Below are 12890 nucleotides of genomic sequence, written 5' to 3'. Positions count from 1 at the left end.
TGCAAAGCCTTGTGGAGTCCATTTATTTGTGTGTGTGTGGAGTCCATGTATTTGTGTGAGTGAGCGTGTGTGTTACTGTGTGTATTTCAGTCTGTCTGTCTAGCATTAGTGTGTTTGTGTCTGTTTGAGTGTACCTGTTCCTCGTTAAAGTTGTGTCCTAGCACACAGGGGTCTAAACCCAAGCCAAGCAGCTTGTTGGCTGTGGTACAGATGTATTGATTTCCACTGCTTTGGCCCCCTCATATCCCACAGGCAAATACACACACACACACACACACACACACACACACACACACACACACACACACACACACACACACACACACACACACACACACACACACACACACACACACACACACACACACATCTACACAGCTGATAGACCTACAATGATTACCATTGCACTCATTGTCTTCTCTCGCTGTTCTTTATTTCCTCCCCTGTTCAAAAACAAGCAGCTCCTAGAACAGATGGGCCAGCATTAACCTGCTCTCACATTCATACTGGCCTGTTCATGAGCGTCTTTAAACTATGTCCATGGCTGCTGGATGCACTAATACTGAAGAGACATTATCACAGCAGTGCTGGCTGACTATGAGTAACACGGGAATTAGTCTACTGGGACAATAAGCAGCTAAGAACAGTAGGAACTTTCCGATGAACTCATTTAGTTGGGAAAATAAATGTTGTTTATGTTTTAAGGCATCTGTTTCTTTCCTCTAGTTGTCTGCCTAGCTGGTCTGAAAGAGGAAGGAACCATTTTGGATTTGATAGTCTGAGGCAGAGGTGTACACATTAGCGGTATGCATTACTGTGGTTTTAGTCCGTGGAACAATCCTGACTGCAAAAGGAAACAAGTTGGGCAAATAGAGAGAGACATGCAGGCCCAAGGAAACAGTTATTTGTACAGGAGTTACGTTGTGTCCCCTATCCACCCCTCCTCTAGAGGACAGCCTAAGTGCTCCAGGCCTCATGTCTTTTATAGGATTTCCAGGGCACCATATTAAATAGAAGCATGTCAAAAGGTTGGAGGGGTGGGGGGGAGTGAGACAGGGGCGAGCCAATGTCACTGTATTTCCTATCTTTATTGGGAGTGACACAAACAGCCCTCCCCTCCACCTCCTCCCCTCTTCTGTATGGATTAGCTGAGAGTAGGGGGAGGTCAGTAGGCATGCGTCTCACTTCTTTCCCTCTGTCTCACACACTCCATTTGTCTCTGTCTCTTTCTATACCCAACCACCCCATCCACTGCCTCTGCTTCATCCATCCATCCGTGATTCCCCTCCTCTTTCCCTCTCTCGCTCTGTGTGGAATTTCTCTTTGTCTGTGTGTGTGTCCTTCATTTGACATACATGAATCAATCAGTCAATCCAATTTTATTCCGAGCAAAGCCCAACGGACCTGCCTTCAAGCCATTGCTCTGGAAAAGTAACGGAATCCAGTGTCTAATTACGTTCCAAATCATATTGCGATTGCGATCGTGGATTGAATTAAGATATACAATTTTGCTTGATTCTTAGATACAGGGCAAACGATTTGTTGTAAAGAAGTCAAATTAGGAGAAATGAAGCGCAGGTACAAGTTCTCAACTGCATCAAATGCAATTGTAATAATAAGTGTGTAATCAGCTGTGTTGGTGTCTAAGGCGGGTTGAGGGTCACCCGACCTAAGCAAGCAGTCTGCATGGGGACTGACTCACTGGGAAGGGACGGCTTTGGCCTGCTCTGACTGCACGCTGGTTTAGACAGTGTCACGCCCTGACTGTAGAGATCCTTTTATTCTCTATGTTTGTTTGGTCAGGGTGTGACTCGGGTGGGAAAGTCTATGCTTTCTGGTTCTTTGTTTTTGGCCGGGTATGATTCTCAATCAGGGACAACTGTCTATCGTTGTCTCTGATTGGGAATCATACTTAGGCAGCCTTTTTTACTTTTCTTATTTGTGGGTTGTTGTCTTTGTTAGTGGCATGTATAGCCTTACAGAGCTTCACGTTCGTTTAGTTGGTTATTGTTTTGTTGGCGAGCAAGTGACTTCACCGATTGAAACGCTATTTAGCACGCACCACCGCTAACTAGCTAGCCGTTTCACATCTGTTACACTACTACCAGCTCAATGAGGAGCTATATACAGGGAGTACCAGTACCAGATCAATGTGGAGCTATATACAGGGAGTACCAGATCAATGTGGAGCTATATACAGGGAGTACGAGTACCAGATCAATGTGGAGCTATATACAGGGAGTACGAGTACCAGATCAATGTGGAGCTATATACAGGGAGTACGAGTACCAGATCAATGTGGAGCTATATACAGGGAGTACCAGTACAAGATCAATGTGCAGGGGTACGGGGTATTTGAGATAGACATGAACAAGGCAGGTTAAAGTGACTAGGTATCAGGATATGCACTGAGTGTACAAAACATTAGGAACACGATCCTAATATTGCGTTGCACCCCCTTTTGCCCTCAGAACAGCCTCAATTCGTCGGGATCATGGACTCTATAAGGTATCTAAAGTGTTGCACAGGGATGCTGGCCCATGTCGACTCCAATGCTTCCCACAATTTTGTCTTGCCCATTCACCCTCTGAATGGCACACATACACAATCAACTAGCTCTCACAACTTTGTGTCAGAATTAAACATTCATCCATGATTTTCAAACATCAAATTTAGAAGTTGTTGCAAACATAACATTTCAAGTTGTTTAAGGTTAAGTTTAGGCATTAACTCCTAATTTTGAAGGTTAGGGTTAAGTTCTGGCATTAACTCAGAAATCTTAAGGTTAGGCATTAACTCAGAAATCTTAAGGTTAGGCATTAACTCAAAATGGTTAAGGTAAGGGTTAAGGTTTAGTTGTTGATGCTTCTGATTCCAAAGGTTGCTAGTTGAAATCCAACGATAGAAAGTCATTTTGGAGATTTTAGTTTTAAGCTTTTCCCAAACCTTAACTCTTATCTTAATCATTCATAACCCTATCCCAAACCTTAACTCTTACCTTAACCATTCATAACCCTATCCCAAACCTTAACTCTTACCTTAACCATTCATAACCCTATCCCAAACCTTAACTCTTACCTTAACCATTCATAACCCTATCCCAAACCTTAACTCTTACCTTAACCATTCATAACCGTATCCCAAACCTTAACTCTTACCTTAATCATTGGAATCAGAGGCAAATGCTTACGCCCATACACAACGCCGTAGCAAATCCAGAACAGATTAAGGCAACGGAGCTCACTGATGCCCCTAGTGGCTCGTTTCCATGCCATCTCCCGACGTCGTCAGACATGGATGGATGTTGAATACGGACTTGTATCATGGGTGATCTGGCTGTACACAATCCTGCATCTACACTGATTGAAGTGGATTGAGCAAGTGACATCAATAAGGGATCTTAGCTTTTAACCAGATTCACCTGGTCAGTCTATGTCGTGGAAATGTTTTGTACACTCATTGGATAATAAGAGTAAAATAAAAACAGAGTAGCAGCAGCATATGATGAGTGTAATGGTGTGTGTGTATTTGTGTGTGCGTGTGAATGTATATTTGTGTTGTGTCCGTATGCGTGTGTGTTATGTGTGTGTGCGTATGTAGTGTATGTGAATGTGTGTGGGTTCGTGTGAGTGTCAGTGTAGTGTGTGTGAGTGAGTGAGTGTGTATATAGTGTGCATATATAATCTTGTGAATGTATATATAGTCAGTGCAAGATATGGTCAGTGCAGATAGTCCAGGTAACTATTTAATTCACTATTTAGCAGTCTGATGGCTATTTAGTAGAAGCTGTCTCAGAGCCTGTTGGTCCGAGAGCCGATGCTTCGGTACCATTTCCCGGACGGTATCAGTGTGAACAGTCTATAGCTGGGGTGTCTGGAGCTGGGGTGTCTGACACTGCCTGATATAGAGGTCCTGGACAGCAGGGAGCTAGGCCCCGGTGATCTACTGGGCTTTCCACACCACCATCTGTAACACTTTGCGGTTGAAGGCAGTGCATTTGCCATACCAAGTGGTGATGCAACCAGTCAAGATGCTCTCGATGGGGCAGCTGTATAACATTTTGAGGATCCGAGGGCCCATGCTAAATCTTTTCAGCCTCTTGAGGGGGAAGTGGCGCTGTTGTGCCCTTTTCCTGACTTTGCAGGTATATGTGGACCTTGTTAAGTCCTTAGTGATGATCTCTGTCGATGTGGATCGGGGCGTGCTCTCCCCTCATTCTGCTGCAGTCCACTATCAGCTCCTTGGTCTCACTGGCGTTGAGGGAAAGGTTGTTGTAGTGGCTTACCACCATTGTGTCATCAGCAAACTTGATGATGGTGTGGGAGTCGTGCGGGGCCTCACAGTCGTGGGTGAACAGGGAGTACAGGTGGGGACTAAGCACACACACCCATGGGGCCCTTGTGTTGAGAGTCAGCATGGCGGAGGTGTTGTTGCCTACCCTCACCACCTGGAGCCTGCCCGTCAGGAAGTCCAGAGTCCAGTTGCAGAGGGAGGTGTTCAGTCCCAGGGTCTCCCATCTTGATGAGCTTGGGGGGGACTATGGTGTTGAATGCTGAGTTGTAGTCTATGAACAGCATTCTTACATACACACACACACACACACCTTGCTGTACCTATTTCATGCTTTCTTGGGCCCATCTGGATGATCAACACCATACTGATTTAGTGCCAGCCCCTCTCTCCCCACTCCAGGAGCCCCATTCATTACAAAAGCCAATGCAATAATCCTCATGCTTTCCTTCATGGACAGGGCTGTCGGCTGATCGATACAGAAGGAATAAATCAATTGATACCACTGCCACACAAACTGACTCCCCTGGTCTACCCACAACCTTCCCTGTTGTTGTTTCGCTCCACACCTCCTCAGCTCTCAGGCTGACCTCTCGTCTGCGTCTTTGTCATTACAGTCGCCCCTTCTGCTCTGACAGCGCCACTGCTTTCAATATCCTGTATTCACTATTCTCTCAGTGATTCATGTGCTTGCTTCATGTCATTACAGAGCATCACATCACATCAAATCCCATGTAATTTCACATATCACATTCTCTCCACCCATCCTTACCACTTCTTTGGGTGATGTTGCTCTCTTCTCTTTTGACACTGCCTCTCTAATTTGTCACCTCTTCTGCAGACAATCTAGCTGTGCAGTGAGCTGTGAAAGACTCTCTCTCTCTCGCTCCCTCACTCACAAATGCATGCACACCAATATACACACACGCAAACACATACACGGATATGTATATATAGACACTCGTTCTTATGCTGACACTCTCATACACACACCTGCTCTCCAATTTCATTATCTGTCACATAAAAGTTATGTAGGTTGATTCAGCAGCTTTTGGGCCATAGGGGTGATGGGACATAAGACATTTTTATGAATAGGCAGAGTCATGGACATATATATATATATATATATATATATATATATATATATATATTTTACAATAGTTCTCTCACGCAGAGCCAAACGTTCATTGCCCTTTTCATTATTTTTTTCTGCCAAGCTATTCAGTGTGTTTTCTAAAGGGCTTGGAAATGGCACAAATCACATTTAGGATGGGATCATTTAGACCAGGGGAGTCAAACTCATTTCATGGAGGGCCGAGTGTCTGCTGGTTTTTGGCGTTTCCTTTCAATTTGTGTCCAATTAAGACCTACACAACCAGATGAGGGGAGTTCCTAACTAACCAATGACCTTAATTCAAGTACAAGGGAGGAGCTAAAACACTGAGACATTCGGCCCTCGGAATGAGTTTGACAGGTGATTTAGACTATTGGCGTGTAGCAGCGGGAGAGAACCTTGTTCACGGTTGCTGGTTTATGTCCGGCTCGCCCCAGCTTCCCACCCACCCACACACACATTCACACATACAGTATCTCTTACTAAGGTCATCATAAATTAACAACATTTTTTCAAAGAAGAATCCAGGGGTTGGGTCGGCAACACCCAGCAGTGTACGCTGAGCGATGCTAAGCTCCTGCTGCCATCAGCCGACACACAGGGGTAACTGCAACTCAGCAAGGCACTGCAAAGGATTAATGACAACATAACAAAAGGATCCTACATCACATGTGCTTTAAAAAATCCACACTGTTGCTGAATTGAACTGTGATGGCAAGCAGATAGATTAATTAAGTAATGATTATATGATCATTTATGATGAATCATAAACTTCCCAAAAAATCCTACAAAACATCCAGTGAAATCGGAAATATCAGCATTACTTTAAATGTGTTCATTAACATGTTGTCCTGAAACTCAATGCTTTGTTGGGGATTAGGACTGAAGTTTAAGCACTTTGTGACATCTGCTGATGTAAAAAAGGGCTTTATAAATAAATGTGATTGATTGATTGATGTTTTTCTCCAGAGGAGTCTGATTCAAGTAGAATATGAATCTCCACTGGGATTCTCTGCCTCTAATCCTATTATGGGGGCTGAGTCACTGGCTTACTGGTGCTCTTCCATGCCGTTCCTAGGAGGGGTGTGTCACTTGAGTGGGTTGAGTCACTGACGTGATTTTCCTGTCTGGGTTGGCGCCCCCCCTTGGGTTGTGCTGTGGCGGAGATCTTTGTGGGCTATACTTGGCCTTGTGGTGGTTGAAGTTGGTGATTGAAGATATCCCTCTAGTGGTGTGAGGGCTGTGCTTTGGCAAAGTGGGTGGGGTTACTACTGCAGCATAAAGTGGGTGGGGTTACTACTGCAGCATAAATACTGGGGTGGGGTTACTACTGCAGCATAAATACTGGAGGCTGAAACAGGCCCTGTCCGGGGTATCATCGGATGAAGCCACAGTGTCACGCCCTGGTCAAAGTATTTTGTGTTTATCTTTATTATTTGTTCAGGCCAGGGTGTGACATGGGGTTATTGTATTGTCCTATTGGGTTTTTTGTAGGCATTGGGATTTGTGGTTGATTAGGGGTGTGTCTTGTATAGGCTTGGCTGCCTGAGGCGGTTCTCAATCTGAGTCAGGTGATTCTCGTTGTCTCGGATTGGGAACCGTATTTAGGTAGCCTGAGTTTCACTTTGTATTTCGTGGGTGATTGTCCTATCTGTCCTATGTGTACTCTCTGTTAGTTTGCACAAGTATAGGCTGTTTTCGGTTTTCGTTTATTGTTTTGTAGTGTTCGTGTTTAGTCGTGTTTACGTTTGTTTAAATAAACATGGATCGCAATCGACACGCTGCAGTTTGGTCCGACTCTCCTTCATCACAACTAGAAAGCCATAACAGAATCACCCACCACCAACGGACCAAGCGGCGTGTCAACAGGCAGGAGCAGCCGAAAGAGGAGAGGCAACAAAGGCAGCAACAGCGGTGTTATGAGGAGGTTATGGACAGCAGAAGCATGGAGTATACGACGTGGGATGAAATAGACAGGTGGGCGGCCGACCCAGAGAGAGTGCCTGAGCCCGCCTGGGATTCGCTAGAGCAGTGCGAAGAGGGCTATAGGCGAATGGAGTTGGAGAAACAGACACGGCGGCGCAGAGCGAAACCCGAAAGTCACCCCAAGAAATGTATTGGGGGGGGGCTCAGAGGGAGAGTGGCTGAGTCAGGAGATAGACCTGAGCCAACTCTCCCTGTTTATCGTGAGGAGCCAAGGAGGAGACCAGAACCAGAGCCGGTGTTGGAGGTGAGCGAAACAGAGACTGTGAAGGAGTTAATGGGGAAATTGGAGGAGAGAGAAATGAGGGAGTTGCTGTGTTGGTGCTTTTTGCATGGGATTCGCCCGACGGAACGTGTTGGGGATTTGATGGCACCTGGGTTAGCGCTCCATACTCGTCCTGAGGTGCGTGTTAGTCAGCTGTTGAAGTTGGTGCCAGCCTCACGCACCAGGCCTCCTGTGCACATCCCTAGCCTTGCACGTCCTGTGCCAACACTGCTCTCAAGATCTCCAGTACGCCTTCACGGTCTAGCCCATCCTGTGCCACCTCCACACTCCAGTCCTCCGGTAGCAGCTCCCCGCACCAGGCTTCCTGTGCGTGTCCTCGATCCAGTACCACCAGTTCCAGCACTACGCACCAGGCCTTCAGTGCGCCTCGCCTGTTCAGCGCAGCAAGCGCTTTTCTCCTCTCCTGCGCTGCTGGAGTCTCCCGCCTGTTTAGCGCAGCTAGAGCCTTTCTCCTCTCCTGCGCTGCCGGAGTCTCTCGCCTGTTCAGCGCAGCCAGCGCTTTTCTCCTCTCCTGCGCTGCTGGAGTCTCCCGCCTGTTTAGCGCAGCTAGAGCCTTTCTCCTCTCCTGCGCTGCCGGAGTCTCCCGCCTGTTCAGCGCTGCCAGAGCCTTTCTCCTCTACAGCGCTGCTGGAGTCTCCCGCCTGTTCAGCGCAGCCAGAGCCTTTCTCCTCCGCAGCACTGCTGGAGTCTCCCGCCTGTTCAGCGCAGCTAGAGCCTTTCTCCTCTCCTGCGCTGCCGGAGTCTCCCGCCTGTTCAGCGCTGCCAGAGCCTCTCTCCTCTCCTGCGCTGCCGGAGTCTCCCGCCTGTTCAGCGCAGACAGAGCTGCCAGCCTGCATGGAGCAGCTGGAGCTGCCAGCCTGCATGGAGAAGCCAGAGCTGCCAGCCTGCATGGAGCAGCCAGAGCTGTCAGCCTGCATGGAGCAGCTGGAGCTTCCAGCCTGCATGGAGAGGCCAGAGCTGCCAGCCTGCATGGAGCAGCCAGAGCTGTCAGTCTGCATGGAGCAGCTGGAGCTGCCAGCCTGCATGGAGAAGCCAGAGCTGCCAGCCTGCATGGAGCAGCCAGAGCTGTCAGTCTGCATGGAGCAGCTGGAGCTTCCAGCCTGCATGGAGAAGCCAGAGCTGCCAGCCTGCATGGAGCAGCCAGAGCTGTCAGTCTGCATGGAGCAGCCAGAGCTGTCAGTCTGCATGGAGCAGCCAGAGCTGTCAGTCTGCATGAAGCAGCCCGAGCTGTCAGTCTGCAAGGAGCTGTCAGTCTGCAAGGAGCTGTCAGTCTGCAAGGAGCTGTCAGTCTGCACAGAGCTGTCAGTCTGCAAGGAGCTGTCAGTCTGTAAGGAGCTGCCAGTCTGCAAGGAGCTGCCAGTCAGCACGGAGCCGCCAGAGCTGTCAGTCTGTAAGAAGCCGCCAGAGCTGTCAGCCTATATGGAGCAGCCAGTGCCGCCAGTCTGCCCAGCGCCGCCAGTGCCGCCAGTCTGCCCAGCTCCGCCAGTGCCCCCAGTCTGCCCAGCGTCGCCAGTCTGCCCAGCGTCGCCAGTCTGCCCAGCGTCGCCAGTCTGCCCAGCGTCGCCAGTCTGCCCAGCATCGCCAGTCTGCCCAGCACCGCCAGTCTGCCCAGCGTCGCCAGTCTGCCCAGCGTCGCCAGTCTGCCCAGCGTCGCCAGTCTGCCCAGCGCCGCCAGTCTGCCCAGCGCTGCCAGTCAACCAGACTCTTCCAGATCTGCCAGTCAACCAGACTCTTCCAGATCTGCCAGTCAACCAGACTCTTCCAGATCTGCCAGTCAACCAGACTCTTCCAGATCTGCCAGTCAACCAGACTCTTCCAGATCTGCCAGTCAACCAGACTCTTCCAGATCTGCCAGACTCTTCCAGATCTGCCAGTCAGCCAGACTCTTCCAGATCTGCCAGTCGGCCAGGATCCGCCAGTCGGCCAGGATCTGCCAACCAGCCAGGATCTGGTAGATCTACCTACCTGCCTGAGCTTCCTCTCACTCCTGAGCTTCCTCTCACTCCTGAGCTTCCTCTCACTCCTGAGCTTCCTCTCATTCCTGAGCTTCCTCTCACTCCTGAGCTTTCTCTCACTCCTGAGCTTTCTCTCACTCCCGAGCTTCCCCTCAGTCCCGAGCTGTCCTTCAGTCCCGATCTGCTCCTCAGTCCAGTGGGTTTCTGGGTGAGGACTACTAGGCCATGGTCGGCGGAGAGGGTGGACTATCCAGGGACGAAGGGAGAGGGGATTAAGACGTTGACTGAGTGGGGTCCTCGTCCCGCGCCGGAGCCGCCACCATGGACAGACGCCCACCCGGACCCTCCCTATTGTTTTGAGGTGCGTTCGGGAGTCCGCATCTTAGGGGGGGGGGGGGGGGGGGGTTCTGTCACGCCCTGGTCATAGTATTTTGTGTTTATCTTTATTATTTGTTCAGGCCAGGGTGTGACATGGGGTTATTGTATTGTCCTATTGGGTTTTTTGTAGGCATTGGGATTTGTGGTTGATTAGGGGTGTGTCTTGTATAGGCTTGGCTGCCTGAGGCGGTTCTCAATCTGAGTCAGGTGATTCTCGTTGTCTCGGATTGGGAACCGTATTTAGGTAGCCTGAGTTTGTATTTCGTGGGTGATTGTCCTATCTGTCCTATGTGTACTCTCTGTTAGTTTGCACAAGTATAGGCTGTTTTCGGTTTTCGTTTATTGTAGTGTTCGTGTTTAGTCGTGTTTACGTTTGTTTAAATAAACATGGATCGCAATCGACACGCTGCAGTTTGGTCCGACTCTCCTTCATCACAACTAGAAAGCCGTAACACACAGTGTCTCCCGACCCCTCCTGTTTCAGCCTCCAGTATTTATGCTGCAGTAGTTTATGTGTCGGGGAGCTAGGGTCAGTCTGTTATATCTGGAGTATTTCTCCTGTCTTATCCGGTGTCGTGTGTGAATTTAAGTATGCTCTCTCTAATTTTCTTTCTTTCTTTCTTTCTTTCTTTCTTTGGACCTGAGACCTAGGACCATGCCTCAGGACTACCTGGCATGATGACTCCTTGCTGTCCCCAGTCCACCTGGCCGTGCTGTTGCTCCAGTTTCAACTGTTCTGCCTGCGGCTATGGAACCCTGACCTGTTCACCGGACATGCTACCTGTCCCAGACCTGCTGTTTTCAACTCTCTAGAGACTCTCTAGGTTTCTTCCTAGGTTCTGGCCTTTCTAGGGAGTTTCCTAGCCACCGTGCTTCTACACCTGCATTGCTTGCTGTTTGGGGTTTTAGGCTGGGTTTCTGTACAGCACTTTGAGATATCAGCTGATGTAAGAAGGGCTTTATAAATAAATGTGATTTGGTAATGTTCCTTTGCTCAGGCGTCGCTGACGCATGCCAGATCTTACAACGTCTGGATAGGCATTTTAAGTTTCAGGTAACCACATCATATGTTATGGCAATCTGATAGTCGTTGACACAGTCGATGAAGTGGCACCCAACCATTGTTTGATGCATGCAATATCTGAGCAAGGGGACCAAAACAAAAAGCTGCAGCTCAATCAGGCAGCTCTGGTGCTGCAGGGACGTCTCACAAGGACAGGTAATTACAATCATCATGGTGTGAGTATGGAAGGGGAATGAGATCACCTTAACCCATACATTAAACATATGTGTAGGCTACTTCTTTGCCTATTATTATTAAATCCTTACCACTTGGTGTTCAAGCTCATTATACTGTGTGTTACTATGGATTCCATGTCTACTGCAAAGATGATATATCCACCCTTCAGAAATATTGAATATATTTTAATACTCTAACATCCCTTGTGGAAAAAAGTATAGCAGTATGATAATATTAATAGAGTTGATCATGTTATCGTGTAAGTATCCATTCATATTAATGAATTAAAGAAAATAAATGTTATTTTTTACAACACGAATCTAAGATAGTTTATAGGTTACCACTATATTTATTAATGACTTCATTGCTATTCATTAATTTATTTAACGTTACAACAATAGGAAAGGAATAACATCACATATACAGTGCATTCAGGAAGTATTCAGATCCCTTGACTTTTTCCACATTTTGTTACATTACAGCCTTATTCTAAAATTGATTAAATAAATAATTTTCCTCATCAATACCCCATGGTGTGTTTACGGACATATTCAATCAATCCCTATCCCAGTCTGTTGTTCCCACATGCTTCAAGAGGGCCACCATTGTTCCTGTTCCCAAGAAAGCTAAGGTAACTGAGCTAAACGACTACCGCCCCGTAGCACTCACTTCCATCATCATGAAGTGCTTTGAGAGAGTAGTCAAGGACCATATCACCTCCACCCTACCTGACACCCTAGACCCACTCCAATTTGCTTACCGCCCAAATAGGTCCACAGACGATGCAATCTCAACCACACTGCACACTGCCCTAACCCATCTGGACAAGAGGAATAACTATGTGAGAATGCTGTTCATCGACTACAGCTCGGCATTTAACACCATAGTGCCCTCCAAGCTCGTCATCAAGCTCGAGATCCTGACGGGCCGCCCCCAGGTGGTGAGGGTAGGCAACAACATCTCCACCCCGCTGATCCTCAACACTGGGGCCCCACAAGGGTGCGTTCTGAGCCCTCTCCTGTACTCCCTGTTCACCCACGACTGCGTGGCCACGCACGCCTCCAACTCAATCATCAAGTTTGCGGACGACACAACAGTGGTAGGTTTGATTACCAACAACGACGAGAAAGCCTACAGGGAGGAGGTGAGGGCCCTCGGAGTGTGGTGTCAGGAAAATAACCTCACACTCAACGTCAACAAAACTAAGGAGATGATTGTGGACTTCAGGAAACAGCAGAGGGCACACCCCCCTATCCACATCGATGGAACAGTAGTGGAGAGGGTAGTAAGTTTTAAGTTCCTCGGCGTACACATCACAGACAAACTGAATTGGTCCACCCACACAGACAGCATCGTGAAGAAGGCGCAGCAGCGCCTCTTCAACCTCAGGAGGCTGAAGAAATTCGGCTTGTCACCAAAAGCACTCACAAACTTCTACAGATGCACAATCGAGAGCACCCTGTCGGGCTGTATCACCGCCTGGTACGGCAAATGCTCCGCCCACAACCGTAAGGCTCTCCAGAGGGTAGTGAGGTCTGCACAACGCATCACCGGGGGCAAACTACCTGCCCTCCAGGACACCTACACCACCCGATGTCACAGGAAGGCCATAAAGATCATCAAGGACAACAACCACCCGAGCCA

Source organism: Oncorhynchus kisutch, linkage group LG29 (assembly GCF_002021735.2).
Source record: "Oncorhynchus kisutch isolate 150728-3 linkage group LG29, Okis_V2, whole genome shotgun sequence".
NCBI lineage: Eukaryota > Metazoa > Chordata > Actinopteri > Salmoniformes > Salmonidae > Oncorhynchus > Oncorhynchus kisutch.
The sequence above is the reverse complement of the archived record's forward strand: the minus strand, read 5'-3'. Positions refer to the sequence as shown.